Source organism: Emydura macquarii, unplaced genomic scaffold (genome assembly GCF_026122565.2).
Source record: "Emydura macquarii macquarii isolate MOO-44397 ecotype Brisbane River unplaced genomic scaffold, CSIRO-AGI_Emac_v2 contig_2422, whole genome shotgun sequence".
Classification (NCBI taxonomy): Eukaryota; Metazoa; Chordata; order Testudines; family Chelidae; genus Emydura; species Emydura macquarii.
Window position 1 is genome coordinate 13,595,135 of NW_027132559.1, and position 21,710 is coordinate 13,616,844.

The 21,710-nt window shown below is 38.5% G+C and overlaps 1 protein-coding gene across 1 annotated transcript in view; it reads left to right on the forward strand.

The window, feature by feature from the left end:
• Positions 1-708: 708 nt before the first annotated feature.
• The window catches only part of TBC1D5 (TBC1 domain family member 5), a 450,092-nt gene continuing 429,090 nt past the window's right edge, over positions 709-21,710 (forward strand). The window contains exon 1 of the mRNA XM_067561949.1: positions 709-880. The gene's annotated coding sequence lies outside the window, so the exon portion shown is untranslated. The remainder of the gene's footprint in view (positions 881-21,710) is intronic.

The window sequence follows — 21,710 nt, forward strand, 5'->3', positions numbered from 1 at the left end:
TAGGGACACAGCAGAGCCACTACTCAACACGAGACTGTCAGGGTTGATCTGGGACTTGGTCCTGTGGCCACAGCGGTTGTCCTGACTCATGGTAGGGGGCGGGTTGCTCCGTAACCTACTTCATACACTGACCTCCACCCCATCCTAAAACACCAGGTCATGAAGCTTCCTGGCCAGGGGGCCCATAGCGCAGGCCTCGCTGCAGGGAAGAGGGAAGGGACCCAACTCCGTCCACCCAGCCCAAACCCTCACGCTTCACTCGGTGGGGAAATATGCCCCAGCAAATGGAGAGGGAACAGCCGCCTCTTGTCCCGACAGCCCGGCCCCGCTAGATTGGAAGTGGGGGGGAGACCCCTGGCCTTCATCTGCACAGCCTGCCCCCTTCTGCCCTGACGGGGGGAGACTCTCTGCCTCCATCCACCGAACTCGCCCTGCTAGACGGGGGGACCCCGACCTCCGGCCGCCCTGACTGCCCCCTCCCGCCTCGCTAGAGGGGGGTTGGGGATCCCGGCCCCGCTTAGCCCCGCCCAGGAAGCGTCTCCCCCCCCGCTGAGCGGCGGCCGGGCCGAGCCGGGCCGGGTGAGCGTGAGCGGAGCAGGCGCGCTGGCTGTCTGAGGCGCAGCCGGCGTGGGCGGCCTCCGCTTCCCTGCAGCCCCGGCGCCTGCGTGCGTGCAGCCGCAGGAGGGGGCGGCGGCGGCCGCGCGAGCGTCTGTGTGCGGGCAGAGCCCGGCCCCTTCCCCCTTGCCCCGGCCGCGCTTCCCTCCTTGCGGGTCGCTGCCGGGCCGGCGTGGGGCTGGGCACTGGCAGCACAGAAAGGGAGGGAGGCGGGGAGGGAGAGAGGCTGAGCCAGATCTTCTTCATGCCACAGCGGCCGCTGCAGGTAAAACCAGCCCCAGAGCGTCTCGCCCTCCCCCCAGCGTGCCCCACTGCCCCCCGCCCCCCAAGTGCCCTGCAATAAAAGTGACCTCCCTCCCTGCTCCCTTCGCCCCATCTTCTCTCGCTTCCCCCCCCTCCCCCAGCTGTCACTGAGCTACAGCAGGGGGGCTGGGAAGTGGCGATGAGGCCTGTATGCTAGCGCTGCTGTAGACTGCTCCTCTCTCTTCTCACACTGGGTCATTTTGGGGAACTGATCGGTGCCTGGAGGTTAGTTTACTACGTGCTGAGAACAGACAGTTTCAAATAGTTCCCCCCCCGCCCCGATCCCTCTTCATTCCTGGCAGTGGAAGTGGATGGGGAGGAGGGGGCATGATCTGTCACCCGATTTTCCTCCTTGGAATTTTTTATTTTGTTTTTACGTTTTGATTCCACTCTTGGGACATTAAAAACTTCAGACTTCCTTCCAGTCTCCTACAAACTGTTCACAGAAGTTAGGTTTCCCCCCTCCTTCTTCCCCTTCCCCCCCAATATCCCAGTTCGTTTTGGTTTCAGTTCACTCTAATTATCAATCTCTTGCCTTAAAAACTAGACAGTTTCAGACATTTAACTGTTTCCTTCATATTTGTTTTCTTCTCTAGGGTATAGTTGTTTGAGTTATTTAGTTTGCATCAGTTTCAAGGCAAGGACTCTTGTTAGCATACTTAGCTGTTATAAAGTGGTGGATATTCTTGGAGCATTCTGCTATATAAGTAATTTGGTTTAGCTAGAGATTCTTGTGGCTTTTTTGCATTATGGAGCCTTTGTGAACTAATTCTAGGAAAAGTTTTGCTGCTGCCATATTGACCTCTTGCCTTAGTGCTTGCTGTTGTGCATTTTTGTAAATATTTAGAAACCTTTTATTTATTTTATGGAAGAAGTATGTTATGGTGGGTAGAACACAGGCTGGATGTTAGGAGATCTAGGTTCTTTTCCCATTTCTGCCACTTGTCTCCTGTGTGATATGTGAAAGACACTGTTCTGTATACCTCCTTTTTCCCAACTGCAAAAATTGGTGGTAATACTTACCTACCTTTGAGATTTATGGATGAAAAGCCCTATATAAGAAAAGCATTGTTATACCAGTGGCCATCTTCTTTGCTTTTGTAAAATGTGCTAATTGATGGATGTTATTTTTAGGTCTATTGTTTATTACACAGTACTTGTTTGTTTACTTGTATTATCTCTGTCAAGGATTTTAGGCCAAAAACACCCTCTACAAATGTTTTCCAAACAAATCTGGTCTACATTGAAAATATTTAGTTACAAAACGGAGAGAGATAAAATGGAATTAGTAACATCACATCATATGATGTTTGCATACCTCACTTTGAGTCATCACATACTGTTAAATTTGAGGCTTGTGGGTTGGGATTTTGTATTCCTTTATAATGGTCCACAGAGAAAGGAATCTAATGATTTTATTATTTTCAAACCAGTCTGTGTTTTGAAAATATAACACTTATATGGCTTACTGTCATTGTTGAGAGGTTCATTGTTAAACTTATTTCCACAGGCCCACCTTGTATGGAAATCTCCAGTCTTGATTTCAGAAGGCCCTAGTCATTGTCCCTCTGAAGTACAGAGGTAAAAGCAATGAAGTGGAATATGTGTTCAATGATAGTGGTTGGTCAATTTTCAGCAGGCTTTTCTATTAATTATTTGTATTATAGTAGCACCCAGAATATGACAGGAAAGCACTGAGGAAGAAACACTCTGTGCTGAAGAATTTGTAATCTCAAGAGTTTATGGGGATTTTTACAACTCCATACTCTAAATTAATAACTTTAGTTACTGTTGAGCCAAAGATGTTCACCTTCCCTTTTATGATTTGTAAATCTATGTTGTGAACTGATTATACCAGTGAAACTAAATGTGAAAGCAGAGTAATTATCACTTTGTTAGACATATACATGTGGCAGGGTGTGTGTGTATTTCTTTATTGTGCTTTGCGATGACTTCATAAATCAAATGAAGCTACAGATAGATCAAGTAGTCAACCTGTAGAATTGAAGGCAAAAGCTATTTCAAAAAGCTACTCATGGGTTCTCTGTTGGTTCACAAGATAGGGAGGAGAGTCTCTCCTCTTTTTAGTCCTGCTCCCAAAGTGGGAGGTTTGTGTCTGCTTCTGTTGCATATGTTGGTAACTTTCATGAGCAGTTAAGTGAAAATGGGGATACTGCTGTAAAGTTCTTTGAGATGTACTGATGAAAAACACTATATGAAAACTAGGGCTTTTGATTATTATCTAGCCATAGTAGCATATCAGCTGCAAACTAAGGTGAAAACTACAACTGCTTTAATGACCACTAACTCCTACCAGCAAACATTTTTTTTTTAATTTTGAAACAGAAATTAAATTGCAAAAATCTTCTTTAATACAGAGTTAAGGTTACCCCATGATAGCTTGTGCCGTTTCAGAATGATGAGTTCAGCAAAACTCAGACTTCTGAAAACTAGGAAATACAGAAAATGCTCCCACAGCTCTAACTGTGCCCTCTTTGAGCAATGCATCACAATGCCCATAGAACACATACTCACATTCTGCTTTTTCACTGTAGTGGCCAGGTGCTGCCTGCATTTGCTTTACACTCAAACATTGAGTGTATTCCCCCAACAGAATACCACACTTGTAAAATTTAACAAACACATCATGCCCCTTCACGCTTGCACATAAAATACCACTTAAACCTCTACTTTCCCCTACCCATCATTAAATCCACGGACTGCTTGATATCTCACCTCACTACTGACGATACCCATGGCAAGAAGACCTCAGTCTCCTATTAGTGACACAATGCTATACAATTCTGCATTGAAATGATGCAGACTTGAAACCTGATAGTACATATGCAGTTTTCTTTTGATGACACCTCTGGGGACTCCACCCAGATCTCCTTATATCACAGTCACAGCTCTGTGGTGCCCCTCAAACTAATCCCCAGATCTCCTCATATCTGAATCAGAGCTTTTCCAAACTGCTCTCATTTATTCCTCCTTATTTCATTACAGCTACACTAATACAAGGAATACAACTGGTACGCATACAGATAATTCCCAGTGGCTATTGCAGCACAAAGGTGGAGCAAAGTTAAAGTTATGTGGACATTTACCTTAATTCTGTATTTCTGAAGTTTGAGTTTTGCTGACTTTGAGCTTCTGGAAGGAGACAAGCTATCGGTCAGGCAAGCTTAGCTCTGCATTAACTAAGTCTTTTGCCATTTAATATCTACAGGTTCAGTCTACCCTCTCTTTGTCCATATCTAATGTAATCAAGTAATTATCACTGCTCAATTGGCAACCACCAACTTCCAGTTCAGTGAGTAATTCATCTTTATCTATTATAAAGTCCAAAACAGTTACCTTGTGTGGTGCTATACTTTTTGTGTTAGAAAAGTATCATATATATATTTTTAGAAACTCTAATGATATTTTACTGCTGGCTGAATGAGACCTCCAGCATATGTCTCCTAAATTGAAGTCTGCTATAGCAACACAATCCATCCCCCCCCCACCCCCCACGCGCGTGCACACACACACATGTTATAGATAAGTGCTTATGGAGGAAATCATCTATTCTCTGATTTGATTTGGTGGTCTGTAACAGACCCCTACGAGTATCCCTGCCTAAGAAGTTAGTTAGCACACTGACCCATAAGCATTCAAGGTCCTGTGGTTCTGAGTTATTGATAACCCTAAACTAGGTAATGAATGTATGAATTATGTTTAGCATGAAGCCTGAAATACATATATTTGATAAATATGCCCATTATTATGTAAAATATAACTTTTCTTTTTATATACTTTAAAAGTAGCCTTTTCTTTTTACTGGGAGGGAAGAAATATGGGTATTTGACACAATAGGATTGAATTTAAATTTGAAGAAAGGCATGTGGACTTGTTGGAGTCTTAAAGGACTCTTCTAGAACTTTAGGTAAATATTTTTGGTATTTTAATTTTGTTTCCATGTAACATTAGAATTGCCATGCTGGATCAGACCGGTGATCATCTAGACCAGTATTCCGTCTCCCACAGTGGCCAAACCCAGATGCTTCAAAGGAAGTTTCAAAAAAATCCCTGACACATAATATATAACTGTAGAATAACCTGGCCATAGCAGAAGTTTCTACAAACTCCTATCACCTAATAGTTGGCTTGTGGCCTAAAGCATGAAAATTTGTATCACTTAGAATATTTTTCTTTTTAATATGTATCTTATGTAACTATGGATTCCATTATCCATATAAATCTCATCCTTTTACAAATCCTACTATGTTCTTGTTTTTTATTTAGTCAGCCACAATAATTCTCAGCTCTCTTATGAATGGTTAGAGAAATATAGAATACAGCAATACGTATGGGTAGCTTAAATGATTCCTTCCAGCATGCATTACCTTGCATTTGTCAATAATAAATTTAATCTGCCATCAGGCTGCCCATTCAGCTAGAGTTTTTAGATACTTTTGAAGTTCTTCAATCTTCTGTACTGTTGACTAATTAAATAATTTTATTTTCTGCCACTTCTGCCATGTTGAACTGTAAGATATTCCAGTATTAACCTTTTGTCATACTGAAAAAGTCCATATGTATTTTTTTCTGTCTATAAGCCATATTTTTTTCTGTAGTAATAATGTACTTCTCATGACATGATTAGTTTTCCTTAATAGCCTCATTTTGAGGAGTACTGTCAGAGGCCTTTTTGAACGTGTTTCTTCTTTATCCACTATTTTGTTGATATATTTAAAAAAATTCCAGTAGATTAGAGAAGCAAGATTTTCTTTTACAGAAGCCATATGGGCTTATTTCTATTCAGCCTACAACATATGCATGTGTTACCTAAATTATCTTCTGTAAGATAGTTTGTTCACTTCTAAATTAAGTAATCCTGTAAAATCTTCTCTGAAAAATAATGTGTAAAAATGGAATTGTAGATTTCATGCTATTCTCATAAGGATTCCCATATCAAATATGCTCCGTTTGGTATAAAACTCTGAGTACAACCTAAATAAATCTGACTAAGAAAGTGCCATTTCTACACAGCCACTTTTCAGTCTTTGCTCATTCTTGACTACCTTGTGATCAAAGAATCTTCTCTAGATATTCATGTGCTTAATACTTACTGGTTTTATAGTGCTTTTCATCCATAAATGTTGGTGCTTTACAAAGAGGTATTTCATTTTCAGTGAGAGGGAAGTGATTTATCCAAGGCCTAACAGCAAGTCAGTGATGAAGCTGTAATCCGAACTCCCAGGTCTCCTGATTCCCCATTACAGAGTCAATCCACCAGCATGAACCAAAATATTCGACAGGTCACCTGATTTAAATGAGTTTGTTAAAACTTGATAGAGAGAGGACAATCTAAACACATTAAATAATGGCCTCTTTTAAAGAAAGTCCACAAAAAATAATGGAGCAGGCTCAAAATGAGGAGTTGGTCCTAGTGTATGCACGAAGAATGCATAGAAGTGTTTAGGAACATATTTGCTGCTAGAATAAAGCTGTAGAAGCCAATGGAGTTAGTCCAGGAGAAATCTGGCCCTTAGTTTGTAGTTTTAGTGAGGGGATTATTTTTAGTCTGTAGAACAGTACTCATGCCTGATCTTGCTACCTTCTTTCCACCTCAACAATATAGAAGATCTCTAGATAGAACCAAATATTGCACACAGTTATTTGAAAAATAAATGCATTGCTTGACTTGCTGTTAGTTGTGAGTCTGGCGTACTGTTTCCTCCTTGAGGCCTCAACCTATGTTGCTGATAAATAAGTAGGGGGAAAAGTTAATAAATGAATTTATTATCTGCTCTTTTTTCTTTTGGCTTTTTATATCACTTCTGTACACTGAAAAACAAAGCAGGTGCAGCCTGTAGTGATACCTAAAGTTCATTATATCCCTTAATCTTTATGCACACTGCATCAAATTGTCTAGACTAGAAGGTCAAAAACTTGTTTGTTTTTTTTCCCCTAATTGTAGACACTCATTTCACATAACACTTATTCTGTCAGTGACTTTTTAACTTCACTTTCTTCCTGGATAAATGTAATAGATAACATTAAAAAGAATCCTGTTCTTTGAAGTGTTCAGAGAGCTGGACTCTTGTAAATTTCACTTCCCTGTCTGATGAAAGAACACTGTAGAGGAAAGTGTTACATACAGGAAGTTTGTGATTTCCTGTGAGCAGAGAAAATGGCATTTATTTTATTCTGGGTGTCAAAATCATTGCAACGCTCTTTGAAAGTAATCAGTGGGGTATATGCACCCTTTTCCTTTTGTAGCTGGCCACGCCGGGTTCATGTTGTTTTGATTTTTTTGCATTTTATTAATAATAAAACTTGCCTTGAAGAAAGGGAGATTGACTGAGTGGTAGTTTATTTTATTTCATCTTTCCTCATTTATGAATTTGCCTACTAGCTTGCTTACTTATTTCCACAATAACATATTTTAAATTATGAAATTCTTAGGATAGAAAAGCTACTACTAGCCCCAGATTGAATCTTGTGTCATCCTTGGTCTTGGGCAGGTGTAACTTTGGGAGGAAATTTCATATTTGGGGAGACGAGCCAAAAACATTTTTGTCAGATTTTTTTTTTAATGGCAGTTATTTGAAAGATTAGAATAAATCCTGGTAGATGGATAAATCGGCATAGAGTAGTTCAGGTAGTCAAAGGTTAAATTACACCTCCACATGTATAGGAGAGTGTGTGTAATTTATGTCTGTGATAACTGTTTACCCATTAGAATGCAGTACGAGTTTGAGGAGAATCAGCCCTGTGAAACTGGATGAGGAAAAAGCAATGGACAATAGCAACTGCTGTCACTGGACATAGCTGCATTCTGAAATCATATACAGTTGAGAATTATTAAGGTCCCCAATACAGAAGAAACCAGTGATGATAGCAGCTAGTTCCAAATCCAGCTGAACTTGCATAAGATTCTGGTAGCAAAGATATGCACACCACTGGTTTGATGAAGGGAAATAATTCTGTAGAGAAGAATCCTAAAACTGTCAAATAGGACTCTGTGTCTTTGAGATTTGATTGACAAAACCCTGTTCAAGGCTAGATGATTACTAGATCAGGGTAAGAAGAGAAACAAATGTTTTGGCTAGATTTTGTGGGAGGAAGTGGGAGAAGAAAAAGTAAATAAGAGTCTGAAGGAGAGGGAAGAAGAGGAAAAAGACACTGATGACAGCTGAGAAGATAACTCCATTATTTATTATGGTAAAGAAAAAACGGTGGTGCACTCTTTTATTGCTCTAATTTGTATATGGTGTGGCATTGTATGGCCTTGGTTGGAATAGTAGCACAGGTATTTTTCTCCAAGGTTAGTAGGTTTGGTCCTCAATCTAATAGGTATCAGTTATTTCTGAGCTCTGGATATTGGAATGCAGTACATAGCCTTTTCCCAATAGGTCAGGAGTTCAGATCTGAAATAGATCAATAGTGAGTGAAAGCCATGGTTGTTTTATAGCTGTTCAGCTATGTGAAAATTTTTTCTTATATTACTACTTGCTGTAGTTGGCATCTGTCTATGGTTTAACTGTCACCCTTGTAGGTAATCTCAGTTGAGGTAGCTCACAAGCTAAGTCAGATAGGACACAAGGGGCTAATTCCCTCTCATCTCCCTCCTCGCCACAGCACCTTAAACTCAGAACTGTTCAGGTGATACCTCCATTTTGCGGATATCCGGGCCCATATTGCTCCAGCCATATGAGCCTCAGGAAGAAAGAGAAACTGCTGGGATGTGCTACCTAGAAATGCAGCTGGCAGAAGCGGAGATGAGCAGCTGCTGTAGGGACCTACAGACACTGATGATGATGTCAGTGTCTGATAGCTTTCTATGGTTTTTACTCTGGATCTTCTGTCTTCTTTGCTGTTTGGCTGCTCACTCCAACATCCACCCACTTCCTTCCTCGGTCTTTTCAGCCTAACTCTGCCTGACCTCTATGCATCCTTTCTTCCCCCCCTCTTCCTTTGTCTCTCTGTTTAGCTAATCCTCTCCCCAAAAAAGTTTAACCACACCCCCAAAACTCTCAATAAAATACTGGAACAAAACAAATTGTGGCACTAACGTGACATTTGCTGACCACCATGCTATTCATTCTGCTTGCATGTTATATCCCTTCTCTGTTAATGATTTGTCTGCCTTGTCTATTTAGCTTGAAAACTCTTCAGGGCAGAGACTTTTATTCTGTGTTTGCACTGTGGGGTGCCTATGCGCTACTATAATGTAGATAATGAGTTGTAGGTGAGGAAGGACAAACGTAATATCAATAGCATTACATGGTTACTTACTGAAGTGCACAACATGAAGTACTTTCTAAGGTAAACAAGGAGATGATTTTGGCTAATTGTAGGTGTTATGGAAGAAGTAGGCCTTGAGGGATTTAAATAAAGAAAAGGCTTTTTTGAACCATCTCATAAAGGCCATTCATATGCTGGGATAATTGAAAAATTCCTGGAGCTGGCTAGGGGAGTGCTGGGTAAGGGCTGGTTCACACTTACCATGCGATTCGGCGGCAGTTGACGGGAGTTACACAAACTATGCAGAGTAGTTTGCGTAACTGACGTTGACTGCTCAGCTTCCCTTCTGCACTCTGTTCACACTGCGCTGAGCCGAAGGGAACAGCGTTCCTGTCAACTCAGCGCTACGCTACTTGAGGGGGTGGACTTACTCAGTCAACTTCCTGATCGATTGAGCGGTCAGTGAGACCCGCTCAAATCGATCCTGAAAGATCGATCTGGCGGCGGTGATTTTGCCGCCATCAGTGTAAACGTACCCAAAGGTGCAGAGAGAGGTAGAGTCTTAAAGGAGATAAGAAGCTTCAGCTTTATCTAGTGAAAAAGGTGTAGAGCCATGGAAGTATTTTAAGAGCATCATGTTCTGGCAAGATCATTTTATTGTCTTCATTTTGTATGGATTGGAGAGAAAATGATTTGGATTACATTGGAGAGGAGGAAGTTGCAGTAGTAAACTGATGATTTTTAACTGTGTAGACAGACAAAAAGTTGGATCTTAATTATATGGATGAAGAAGCAACAGTGTTTGGAAATGGCTTGAATATGCAAGGCAAAAGAAGGAGGAGTTGAAGACCACCCAGGAGAACAGTGATATGTTTGACAGTGATAGAGGGGCCAGGAAGCTTTCAATCGAGCACCTCTCAAAAATGTTCTGTTAAAAAGATCAGCATTAGTGCTTTAGTGATTACATTAGTCTTTCAGACTTATTCCGCTGTGTTGGTACTACATACTGTATATTTTTCCTCTAGTGTTTAAAAAAAAAAAAAAAAAAAGTCAACCTGCCGATAGTGTTACATTTTAACTAACGTCTCTTGTTCACTCTGACCAGACAACTACAAAGCTCAGTAATCAAATTAACTTCCAAGTAAATGAAAAATTGACTACTACTTCTCCTTTTTTCCAACTCAGTGAGAAATTGCCTTTCAAAGCCCTGAGCTACATTTTCAATGATTTCATCATTATATGGTATTAGGAACAGACAGGAATAAAATAGCTGCCATTTGACTTGAGACCAATTTTCAATATACAGCTACGGATTTTGATTGGTAAAGGTTATGGTTATACCAATTTATATTGCTGTTTATTTTGCTGACTTTTACAAGAACTGAAATATGGTTTCAACTCCAGAATGCTTTAGCAGAAACCAGCAGCAGAAACTTTCTTGTTCAACAATTCATCAACATGCCCATCCACAATACTCAACAGATTTTATGGCAGTGTGGGTCCAGACAACATGCTAGCTTCTTTGCTGCACCTCTTGGGCTATGGTTTCCAGAGTTCTCTTGCCTTTGACAGGGTGCTCAAGTTTCTTCCTCTCCCTTTGATTTGGCATTCTTTGGAATTAAAGATGGGTTTCCTCTCAGTAGTTTTCAAAGTCTCTACTACCTGTATCGGGTATCTTTACATAGTTAATTTTAAATTCCACACCAAATAAAGGGGATATTTCCAAAATAAACAGTGTTAGGTTATCTCTGTGATGAACAAAGATAGCTGTGTCTGAACTTAGTAACAATCTGTTGATTTAGCAAGTTGAAAATGTTACATAGCAGAAAGCTTTGTCCCTCCTAACAGCAGCATGTTGTGTCTTAACATCTGTCTCAGTCTTTTATGACTGATCAAGCTGTGTCCCCGGTCAGTGTCAGTCAGTTTTCCCTTAACTTGTCTCCTTATGTAGCCAGAAGCCCTCTACTTTTCGTTCTCTGAGGGCTTTATCAGCACAGGTTATAAGTCTTCATTAGCTTGTTGTGTATTATGTAGGCCTTTAGTTCAAATATCCTTACACAATTACATGTAACAACTGATTTAATTACTTTGCCTACTTTCTTTGGCTTGCCTACTTTGTTGTAAAGTCACCCTTTTTGCAGGGTAAGGTTTTTTATTTCCCCATTTTAAAAGATGCTTTGAATGTGTTTTTTAGACTTTTAAATTGGATACACAAAGCTTTACACATAATTACTAATTAAAATCAATGTACCTTTGACAGTTTGTATCCATTTGAAGAGTCTTCATCCCAATTTGGTGTCTGAGTAATCCTGTTTTCAGAGCCTCTCTCTGATTGGATGACATATACTGTATAGACACAATATCAAAATTACAATAGTTTAATATTAAATCTGGTTTTTGGATAGTTGAGGCACCAGCTGTCAGAAACATTCATTGATCTGCTTCATTATAGACAATATTATATCAAATAGCTTTCTGTTAGAGCAGGTGAAATGGTTCTTTCTTGAAGTAGCATTGAGTAAAGTTTTCAGATTATTTACAGTAATAAGGAATCTTGGAGCACTTAATGTTTGGACTTGACTATTTAGAAATTTAGCTCATACATTTCAGTTTTACAGCTCTTCAGCGTATTCACTTTAAACAGTTGTTACAGAAAACAAGTCAGGAATGTTTGTTCCAGGAATCTCTGGAATCCTAGATCCAACATTAAGAAAAATGACTGAAGATAGCTGGGAAATGGTGACACAAATGTCAGTAACTAAGCAAACACCTATCCTGTCAAAAATCTTAAATGAGTTAATCATCTTGATTTACTTTATTTGGTCATGTGACTAGAAAATTGAGCTGCAGCAAATTCCTTCTTGCAGTAAAATCATTTGAGATTGGTATTCATGTAGTGCTGCTTTTGATCCTGAAGGTAACCCTTCATAATCAAAAATGTTAAAGAACTTTAAGATTGCCTTTTTAAGTTGATGTATTTTGCATTAGTAAAAAACACATAAAGTACATTGTATAAAACTTATATGGCCATCATTCCTGCTGTTTATATTTGACTTTGCTTCATGTTTACATTTGGGCTTTAGATGATTTCATTAGTTAAAGACTATATTTTTAAAATAATCATTACTTGTACTGTGTGTAAAACATAAGGTTAAAGTGAAACGAATTCCTCTAATGCGATGGAGCTCTGGATAGGTGCCTTATAAATAATAAATAAAATAATGCTGTCTCTTTCTGACAACCATATGATTTTATAAAATTAGTTTACTGTGAAGTATAGCATTTGATACTATACATGACTCAAAAGATGAAACTTGTACAGTAGGAATAGAAAATTACTTTTGCACAGTTTATTTTTTAACATAGACATAGACATTTCATCTCACTGCATATATTTGCCATAGGCTATTTCCAATATTGGAGATAATTTCTTTCTGTGTAGCCTTGTTTTGCTGTTCTTGTGTCATTTTGTCGCCAATAAGAAAGTTAATTGACTTGACAGGGGTCAGAAAAAATGTCTGTTGTTTGCCCATATGTTTTTGCAGTATGTCAAACTATACACTTGTTATAGTTATGGATTCTTATGTAAAATGGATAATAAAGTGCTAGCATGGTTAAGTGGAGTAATGCATTACTTTCTGGATGCCTGCTGAGTAAGCACTTAGTTCATGAAATCAAACATTGCAGTCTTGGGGTTCAGATTGTTTGAGATTTGTTCCAGGAAGGGAGTATGGGTCTGTCTTCAGAGGCATGGAGTCATGAGTGGCATTGCTGCTGACTTCAGCGGTGGAAAAGCCACCCTTTAAATAAACTTTGAACTAACTGTTCAATATAATTACAATCAATATAAATTTACTAAGAGGCTCGAGAGAGAGGGTGAGTGTGTAGCATACTAGGCTGGCAGTTAGCAAGCTAAGCCACTCTCTCTTCATTGTTTCTACCTTTGTTTCTGTTCGTTGTTTATGTTTCTATTGATTTTTGGTGTGGTGGTTGAAATGTGTTTAATAATATATACCAATTAGTTATCTGCCTTATAGGTTAATATTTTGTTCCAAATGAAATTAAATTTAAAAAATAAACAGCAATGGATTTGATTTCAAATAAGTAATAGCAAGAATTCTACTGAAAAGGGATGTAATGAATAAAAAATACATGCATTTCCTAAAGAATAAAATCAAGGCTGGTTAAATAGAGATGGTCAGAGTTATGTAGGGCGTTGAAGGTGATTATAGGAAACTTGAGTCTGATGTGCTGTGGGAGCTCAGGGAAGAATTTAAAGAGGGCAAGTCATGATAAGAATGATGACCAGGAGATATAATTGTCTTTGTGGCTACATTTTTTTAGGAATCGGAATAGGGATGAAATGGGCATTGTGGTGACTAGTGAGGAAAAGGTTAGAGGAGAAGTGATGAAGACCTTCCTGATGTTTTTATCTGTGTGGACTAAGGAAAGTGTGGATCTTACAAAGGCAGTGAATGAAGTGGCAAGACGGATACTATCTGGAAGTGTGAGGCGAGGGGTGAGGGGGAGTTTGAGGTGACTTCTCAGGTTATAGGCCTGAATGACACTCACAGCATGATGGTATGTTCACAATGAGAGAACTTGTGAGGATTGGGGAGAGGAGGAAAGATAATGTTTGGCTGTTAAGTTTGAGTTCATGGTAATAAACCCCACACTATATTTTTTGGATGTTACCTTCTTTGCATTTATGTTTCAGGGAAGCATCTGATTTTTGAAATGTTGAAAATTTTACCAAGATTCTATCTGAGAAGAAGGAATTCAGTTTTAGGAGTAGATTTTTTGGAGAAAGAAGAAAAAAATTAAGCAGGTGATTAAAACTTGAATTTACAGTTAAACAAGATTCAAAATATTAATGGCACTAGCATTTAAGTGACTAGACAGTAAAAGTAAGGCTAGTAGGTTAAACCAATATCATATACTGGTTTCTGGTCCTGACATTAATAGGCTTTGGTCTCACATATTATTTTAACTTTTTCTCACAATGATTTAAGAATTTCCAGAAATGCACCATGATGTGTGGCATCAATAAATTCATTGAGGAAGAAAGTTGGATTATTTCTCAGAGCATTGGGTATGATCTTACATTTGGATTTGAAGAGACTGAGTCATTCTGTAACTTTATTCAGTGATCAGCACAATTATTTGAGACTTGACTTTTTTGTTCCATGTGTTTGACAGACGAAAATGCAGCCAGTCCTGTCAGGCTTTTGTTGTTTAAGATCTTTGACTTGCTGACTCTATAATGAGGAGTAAACAAGCACCCTTTCTTTGAGTTTGTAGTATCTAGTGGATTTCTAAATTAATAGTGCTCATTTAATATTTATTAAATCATGTAGCTTTAGTAAGCTTCATGATTGTACACGTGAACATGGAATCAGGTTGCTTATCAATTAAATAAGATTACTTAAATTATTTGCTTGCACCTATTCACCTGAAGTATAGTCCTGTTAGTAGTGTACAACATATCTGCGCTGCCACATCTTTTTGGCTTTCCTATACGATATCTCTGAACTCTGTGCAAAAGGAGCCCCCACAGGAAGGCAGAATTATGTGGCTGCTGCTCCAGATGAGTAAGCTGACCTGAGGCTTGGCCTAATGAACTCAAAGTTGTATTGGCTTCAGGCCTTATTAAGACTTCGCAGTTGCCAACTACACAGAATCTATTTCTAGTGAGACATGAAAGGAAGTAGTAGTGGGGAAGGGAACTCTTGGGTTTTGGAGTGTCAGATCAATGTCCATTCCTGTTCGGTTCCAAGTTGCCTTCATCTGGTGCTATTGCTTCCTCCAAGAACCCTAGGGTATGGTACTCTAATATGTCTAGTTCCAGTAGTCTCCAAACTAGAATACTTTTTCTCATTAGTGGCATAAATGTAGGTAACAGCTAATGCAGTGTATAGAAATGCAATTAGTAATCTGAAACATTTTATTCAGCCTAAATCTCACATATACAATCTTTTTTTAATTAATGCTTTTTGTTTTCTTCCACTATAAGAACTTCATTCTTCAGTATCTTATCCTATTAATTAATTAATTGGATTCTGCTCAGACGCTATTCTCATATAGTGGGCAGAAAATAGCCTAATGCAGTACCATTATTTCATGTCAAATATTATTTTCTCTTAATGGGAGATTTTACTTTTTTTTTTTTTTTTTTGAAAAGTGTAAATGTTAGAGGGTTGACAGAATGAGATGTAGCCTAAAATGGCAAAAAGCATATTCATAATCACACATATAATGCAAATAACTACATTAAAGCAACACAAAGGCTATGTTCTCTATTTAAACACAGACTGTGAATGTTCTCATAGCAACTTTAATTAGTTCTCAGTGCACACACATGGGATGTTTCCAGGAGTACCCAGCGTTGAGAGGCAACTCACTACCACCTGCCCTTAGTGTGAGGCAATCTCCTTTGAGCCTGCTGTTGAACCTGAACCTGTTTGAGCCTGCTCTTTGACTCCAGCAGCCTCTGGCAACTCAAGCACTATCTTACAGGTTAGTGGTAAGTGCACACCAACCCCCAAGTCCTCTGAGCATTCCTCTGGAGTGCTCCGCCCCTATTCTACGGAACGCTCTCAGACCTCTCAGATTCTCTACTCACAAAGGAATAATACACACCACCTTCAAAGATTCTCAGGTCGCCACTCTGCTTAACACATAGCATTTAGTTATGCTCATAGTGAAAACAGGAATAAATTTATTATGAAAGAACAGAGATTCAAATGACAATAAGAAAGAACGTAAGAATGGCCTTACTGAGTCAGATCACTGTCTTCCAACAGTGACCAATGCAGATACTTCAGAGGGAATGAACAGAACAGGGCAATCATCAAGTGATCCATCTCCTGTCGTCCACTCCCAGCTTCTGGGAATCAGAGATTAGGGACACCCAGAGCATGAGATTGCTTTCCTGACCATCTTGGCTAATAGCCATTGATGGACCTATCCTCCATGAATTTATCTAGTTCTTTTTTGAACCCCATTATATTTTTGGCTTTCACAGCATCGGCTGGTAACATGTTCCCCAGGTTGACTAAATTGTGTGAAGAAGTACTTCCTTTTGTTTGTTTTAAACCTACTGCCTGTTCCTTTTGTTTGTTTTAAACCATGCTGCTTTTAAGTGTCATTAACTACAAAGCCTGGAGAACATAATTTTCAATATGTATTTACATAGCTCCTCTCACGTATTTTCTGGTCATATATCTCACGATGATGATGATTGGTGTGATGCAGGCCTTCCTTAGGGACCTTTCATGATATTCTTTTGGTGAATGCAGGGTATCCCGTGTGCCTCTATATGTTCTCTGCTGCTTGGCATCAAGAAGTCCTTGGGTCACAATACTTTAATTAGGCATTTTGTTTTTTCCCATGGGGTGGAGTTAAAAGCCACCATTTTTTATTTTACAAACCTCAAACAAACGGGGGCTTTGACAAAAATAAAGTAGAAATGAATTTTGATGGACTATGAGTCTCATAATCTGAAAACATGGACAAACTCAGTCATTTGCCATTAACTTTTTGTATGTCATGAATTTTTGTATTTAAGAATCTATAATCTTAATTTAACGTTGGTTTTTTTACATTATTTTGCATTTCATTCCCTCGTTTTTGTGTTAGACAAAAAAAATTTCTCATGTATGTTGGCATTCTAACTTTCCCAATTAGGTTTTGCTGTTCACACACTTCTTTGAAATAAATGATATTCTGGAACACAGAATTCACTACTGAGGGAGGGAATGGGATGATAAAAGGGGCGTTCATATATTTCTATACTGTTGGCTGAGAGTATCAGCACATCCAAAAAAGCAAAAAATAAGAGTGATTAATTCATTAATGGATTCATAAATAAAAATTGTTTGGAAAAAATCTGATATAATACCAGCCCTTTTGCAGTACTTCTTTAAGGGACCAGCTGCATGTGACACAGTTTAAATGTAGACATGTGCCCTGTCTTTGTTTTAAGAGAGACCCTGTTTTGGGAGGGGGATTCTTGATGCCTCCAGGAAGGCACAAATAATGATATTCTTCATCAAGCCTATAGGTTTTTCCAGTTATTTTTCTTTCTCATACTTAAATAATTTCTCTTTGTTTCCCATTTATAATGACAGTACAAAGAAATTTATCGTTAAGTGACTGATGTGTCTCAGTTTTGTGGGGCACAGCATTTTGTTTTAGTCATTTATTTCTTTATACAAGGCTACACTTAATCAGTGTTCCAGTGCAGTTGAGTAACTGATAGGGTTCAGCAATTTCCTCCATGAGCATTTTCATCCTTTGCAGATGAAAGTGTTTCATTCATTTATATTGAATGTTGGGGCACTCATCTTTGCTCATTGGTACCATCAGAGGGCCCCCCATTTGATGGTGTCAAATTTTGGACTTCAGACCATCCACACAAGTGGTTTGTGTTGAGGTAAATTTCCCATTGTAGTGGATGAAACCAACTTGTTCCTGTTCATTGTGTGCCAATGAGAGTGTCTGTTTTGTTTGATGAATATGGAAAAAGTGTATAGTCCAGTGCTTTCTTCTATTCCTCTAATTTATGGCACAAATAATAATGGATGATGAATGAGATACCAAAACGTTGATAGATTATCTTAAAAGGTATACTAAATCAAAAGGGAGGAGACTAAGAAGTCGTCTTATATAATGCCTCCAGGAAAAGTAAGCTAACTCCAGCATTATTTATTCAGCACTATGCAAAAACCTATGGAGAGAAACTTTGAAATGGAACTACTGCAGTTAGTGGAAACGTTAATGTAACTCAGCATTCCATATGTGGATTGTATGTCACTAATGATCCAGCTTTAAGTGCGAAGAGTTTTAAAGGGACAGAGTACAGGTTGAAGAAATTACCACGTGTTTAATGGTTTCTAATGTCTTAAAATGTAGAACTTAAATGTGTTCAACTGTTTTGCTTCATATTTGCAATATGTCCCTCATCTTCCCCAACATTCATTCCTACTAATTGTGAAAATGGCAGCAATTTTCTGGTATTTACAGGTTTACATTCATCATTCTGGTGACAGTCATGGTTGTGCACTGTTTTGAAAAACTATATGAACTTTCACCTATTCTTTAGAGGAACAGTATTTCATAGAGTTGAACTGTTCCTATATTTTCATATTTAATGTTAAAAAATGTAGGGACACTTATTGTATTCTACAATGGTGGATAAGCTTTAGAAATGAAGTACAAAATGTTGCTGTTTGTAGAGGTCTTAAAGCAGTCTGGATGTCGCCTTGTTTTGTAATGGCTTCAGCTTTACATCAATTTTAAAGGGATTAACTTTTTCTCTTCTCCCCCACCAGCCATCTTCTTCACTCATCCGCTATGACCCGAGCCAGCTATCCCACCTGCAATTACTTGAAATTCCTACCAAGCATGACTTTTTTCCTCTAGTTACTTTTGAAAAACCTCAACTTTTAACCACCTCCCATAATTTCCAGCTACTTACAATCTTGTTCTATTTAGGTTTTGGTACTGTACTCTTCACTGTAGTATCTGAGAAACTGCCATATCCCTTGGAGGGCTCAAACCACCAAGCTATCATTCACAACTGAATGTGTTTGGCCTATGCACCACAGACACACAACACTGACCTTCAGGCTGTTCCAGTTTGTGCGTAGAAGAAGGGGAAAGGAAATTCATGTCCGTCTCACACAGAGCTCATCTCAAAGCACAAAATTTTACTTCCTTGTGCTAATAAAACATAGATAGATAGATAGATAAAATGGTCATAAAAACTATTCAAATTAATAATGCTTTTTAAATAATAGTAAACAGTTTATCTGCAGCAGTGAATTCCACAGGTATGTGGTCTTTATTTTTTTATTTGTTAAATTTTATAACTTGTTTCTATATTTGTTCCCTTCATATGACAAAACTATGGAAGAGAGCATCGGTTTGTTCACTGTATCAGTCCAATTTATATCGGTTGATTTTAAATGTATTTTGAGATGAAATAACTTGTATCCACTGCCAGACTTTAAACTGTTTCTCTTGGGCCTTCTGGATTTTTTTGTTCTCTGCTACATTTTTTTTTCCTTGAGCTTTGGTGACCAAAATTAACCATAGTGCCCCGGGTGATGCCTTACTGTCATTAAACTATTCGTAATCAGTAAAGACAAGTGCAAAGTACTGCACTTAGAAAGGGAAAATTAAGTGCAGAAATACAAAATGGGGAGTAAGTGGTTAGGTAGCAATATTGGAAAAAAGGATCTGGGGGTCATAGTGGATCACAAATTGAATATGAGCCAACAGTGTGGTATTGGTATGAAAAAGGTGAATGTCATTCTGAGATATGTTAACAGGGGTTTTCTATGTAAGACATTCTCCTTGCTGGCAGCTGGAGTACTGTGCCCAATTATGGGCACCACACTTTAAGAAAGATTTGAACAAACTGGAGTGATTCAGGAGGAAAGCAACAAAAATATGAGGTTTAGAAAAAATGATCTATGAAGAAAGTCTAGAGGATAGAAGGTTCAGGGGGAACAAATCCTCAAATATGCAAAAGGTTTTAAAGAGGATGGTGTTGAATTGTTCTCCATGTCTATTGAGGGTAGGACAAGAATTAAGTGGCTTAGTTTGCCACAAGGGAGATAGATGTAGGTTGGAAACTTTGGAACTATAAAGATAGGTAAGCCCTGGAACATGTTATCTAGGGAGGTTGTGGAATCCCCATTGTTGGAGGTTGTTAAGAACAGGTTAGATGAATACTTGCCAGAAATGTTGGATTTTTTTAAAATTCTCAGCACAAGGGGATGGAATAGCTGACCTTTTGAGGTCTATTCCAGTCCTACATTTGTATGATTCTATAATGACTCCTCTGTTTCTTCTGTGAGTAGATAATGCAAGTTCAAAACCTAACGTCATAAATTTTTGCTATCTGCGTTATTTTGTAGAATTCCCAAACTAAATTTCACCTGCCTTCCTTCTACAGAGTACCTCTATTTTTGCTTAACTGAGTCTGGGATTCCTCTCATTCTTGGTTCTTGAGCTTATAAATTGTCATCAGCAGATTTCACCAACGTGCTTTCTACTTCTTTTATCAAATCCATAATAAATACACTGAACACCACTGGTTTTAAATCACTTCTAATCCCTGATTTTCCTTCTGATGAGTATTTTGTTAGCATACCTTTTTTCTTATTGCACACCTAAATTTAGTATGTGACACATTTTGTCACTTGCTCTGTGGTTATTTTCCTTAATCTCAGCTCAAGGACATAGCAAAATTTTGATAACACAAGTAAATTGTCTTCAATCTTTTCCTTATCCATTAGTTTATTACCACTTTCAATTAATTCTGAGACATTAAAGACATTTACCTTTACAGAAGCTGGATTGATATGACCCAATCAGTTTATACCTATTCCAGTGTTAATTGCATTTCCAATCCGTTTTCTCCCAGAGAAGTGAGACTAAATAGGTCTATAATTTCTAAGATCACCCTTTTCTCCATTTATTTATTTTTTTTAACATGAGGCATCTTCAGGAATGGGAACTCCTGCTTTTTTGTAAGGATTTTCTAGATAGCTGTGTCAGTGCATCTGCTATCTTACCTGTTATTTTCTGTAGAAATTACTACCTTCTAGTTCTGATAAGTTGTTATACTCGAGTTTTACCGATTATTTTTTAAACCTTTAACTTGATTTCATCTCTGTTAAGGCTAGCTCCAGGCCAGTGTGTATAAAGGGATTAGTAAAATATAGGCTTAATGTTGATCATAAACATACAAGAGTATCTGTTGAAATCAATTAACATGCATATTTGATAACTAATTGTATAAATATGAAATTCACATAATTGTAATTGTTAACCATGGCTTTAGGTCATGTGAATTTTCAGCTAAAAAAAACTAGAGGAGAAAGAAGTTAATTTGCATATATTGTGGCATGCTGTATGTATGAGAGAAACCTTTGCTACTGATGAGCTTGTTTTTATCTAGAAATCACCTATTAGGAAATCTGGCTGCTAGATATCTACAGCCCAATGAACTGCATGTTGTATTAATAGCAGTTGATTCAATACTATATTGTTTAATAAGGTAAAACATTCTGCATTACTTCTTCATAGGAGACAATGTGGAAAATTGTCTCTCATCTTTATGCTTTGGGATTTATTTTGTATATAAAATATCCCCCATATATGTCTCAGAAAAGTTTCGCCTTCTGAAAGCGGCACTTTGCTATTATTGGCCTAAAATGATGAGTCATAAAAAGGTGGTGGCTGAAAACATAATTAGGGTACGTCTACACTTAAAACACTGTAGCGGCAGAACTACAGCTTTGCCACTGTAGCTTTTTAAGTGCAGATGCTCACTACAGTGACGGGATGGGTTTTCCCGTCACTGTAGTTATTCCACCTCCTTGAGAGATGGTAGTTAGGTTGGTAGAAGAGTTTTTTAATAGATCTAGAACTGTCTACACTGGGGGCTAGGTCGGCATAGCTACATCTCTTGGGGTGGATTTTTCACTCCTCTGAGAGACATAGCTCTGCTGATGTAAAGTTTCAGTGTAGACCAGCCTTTAGTC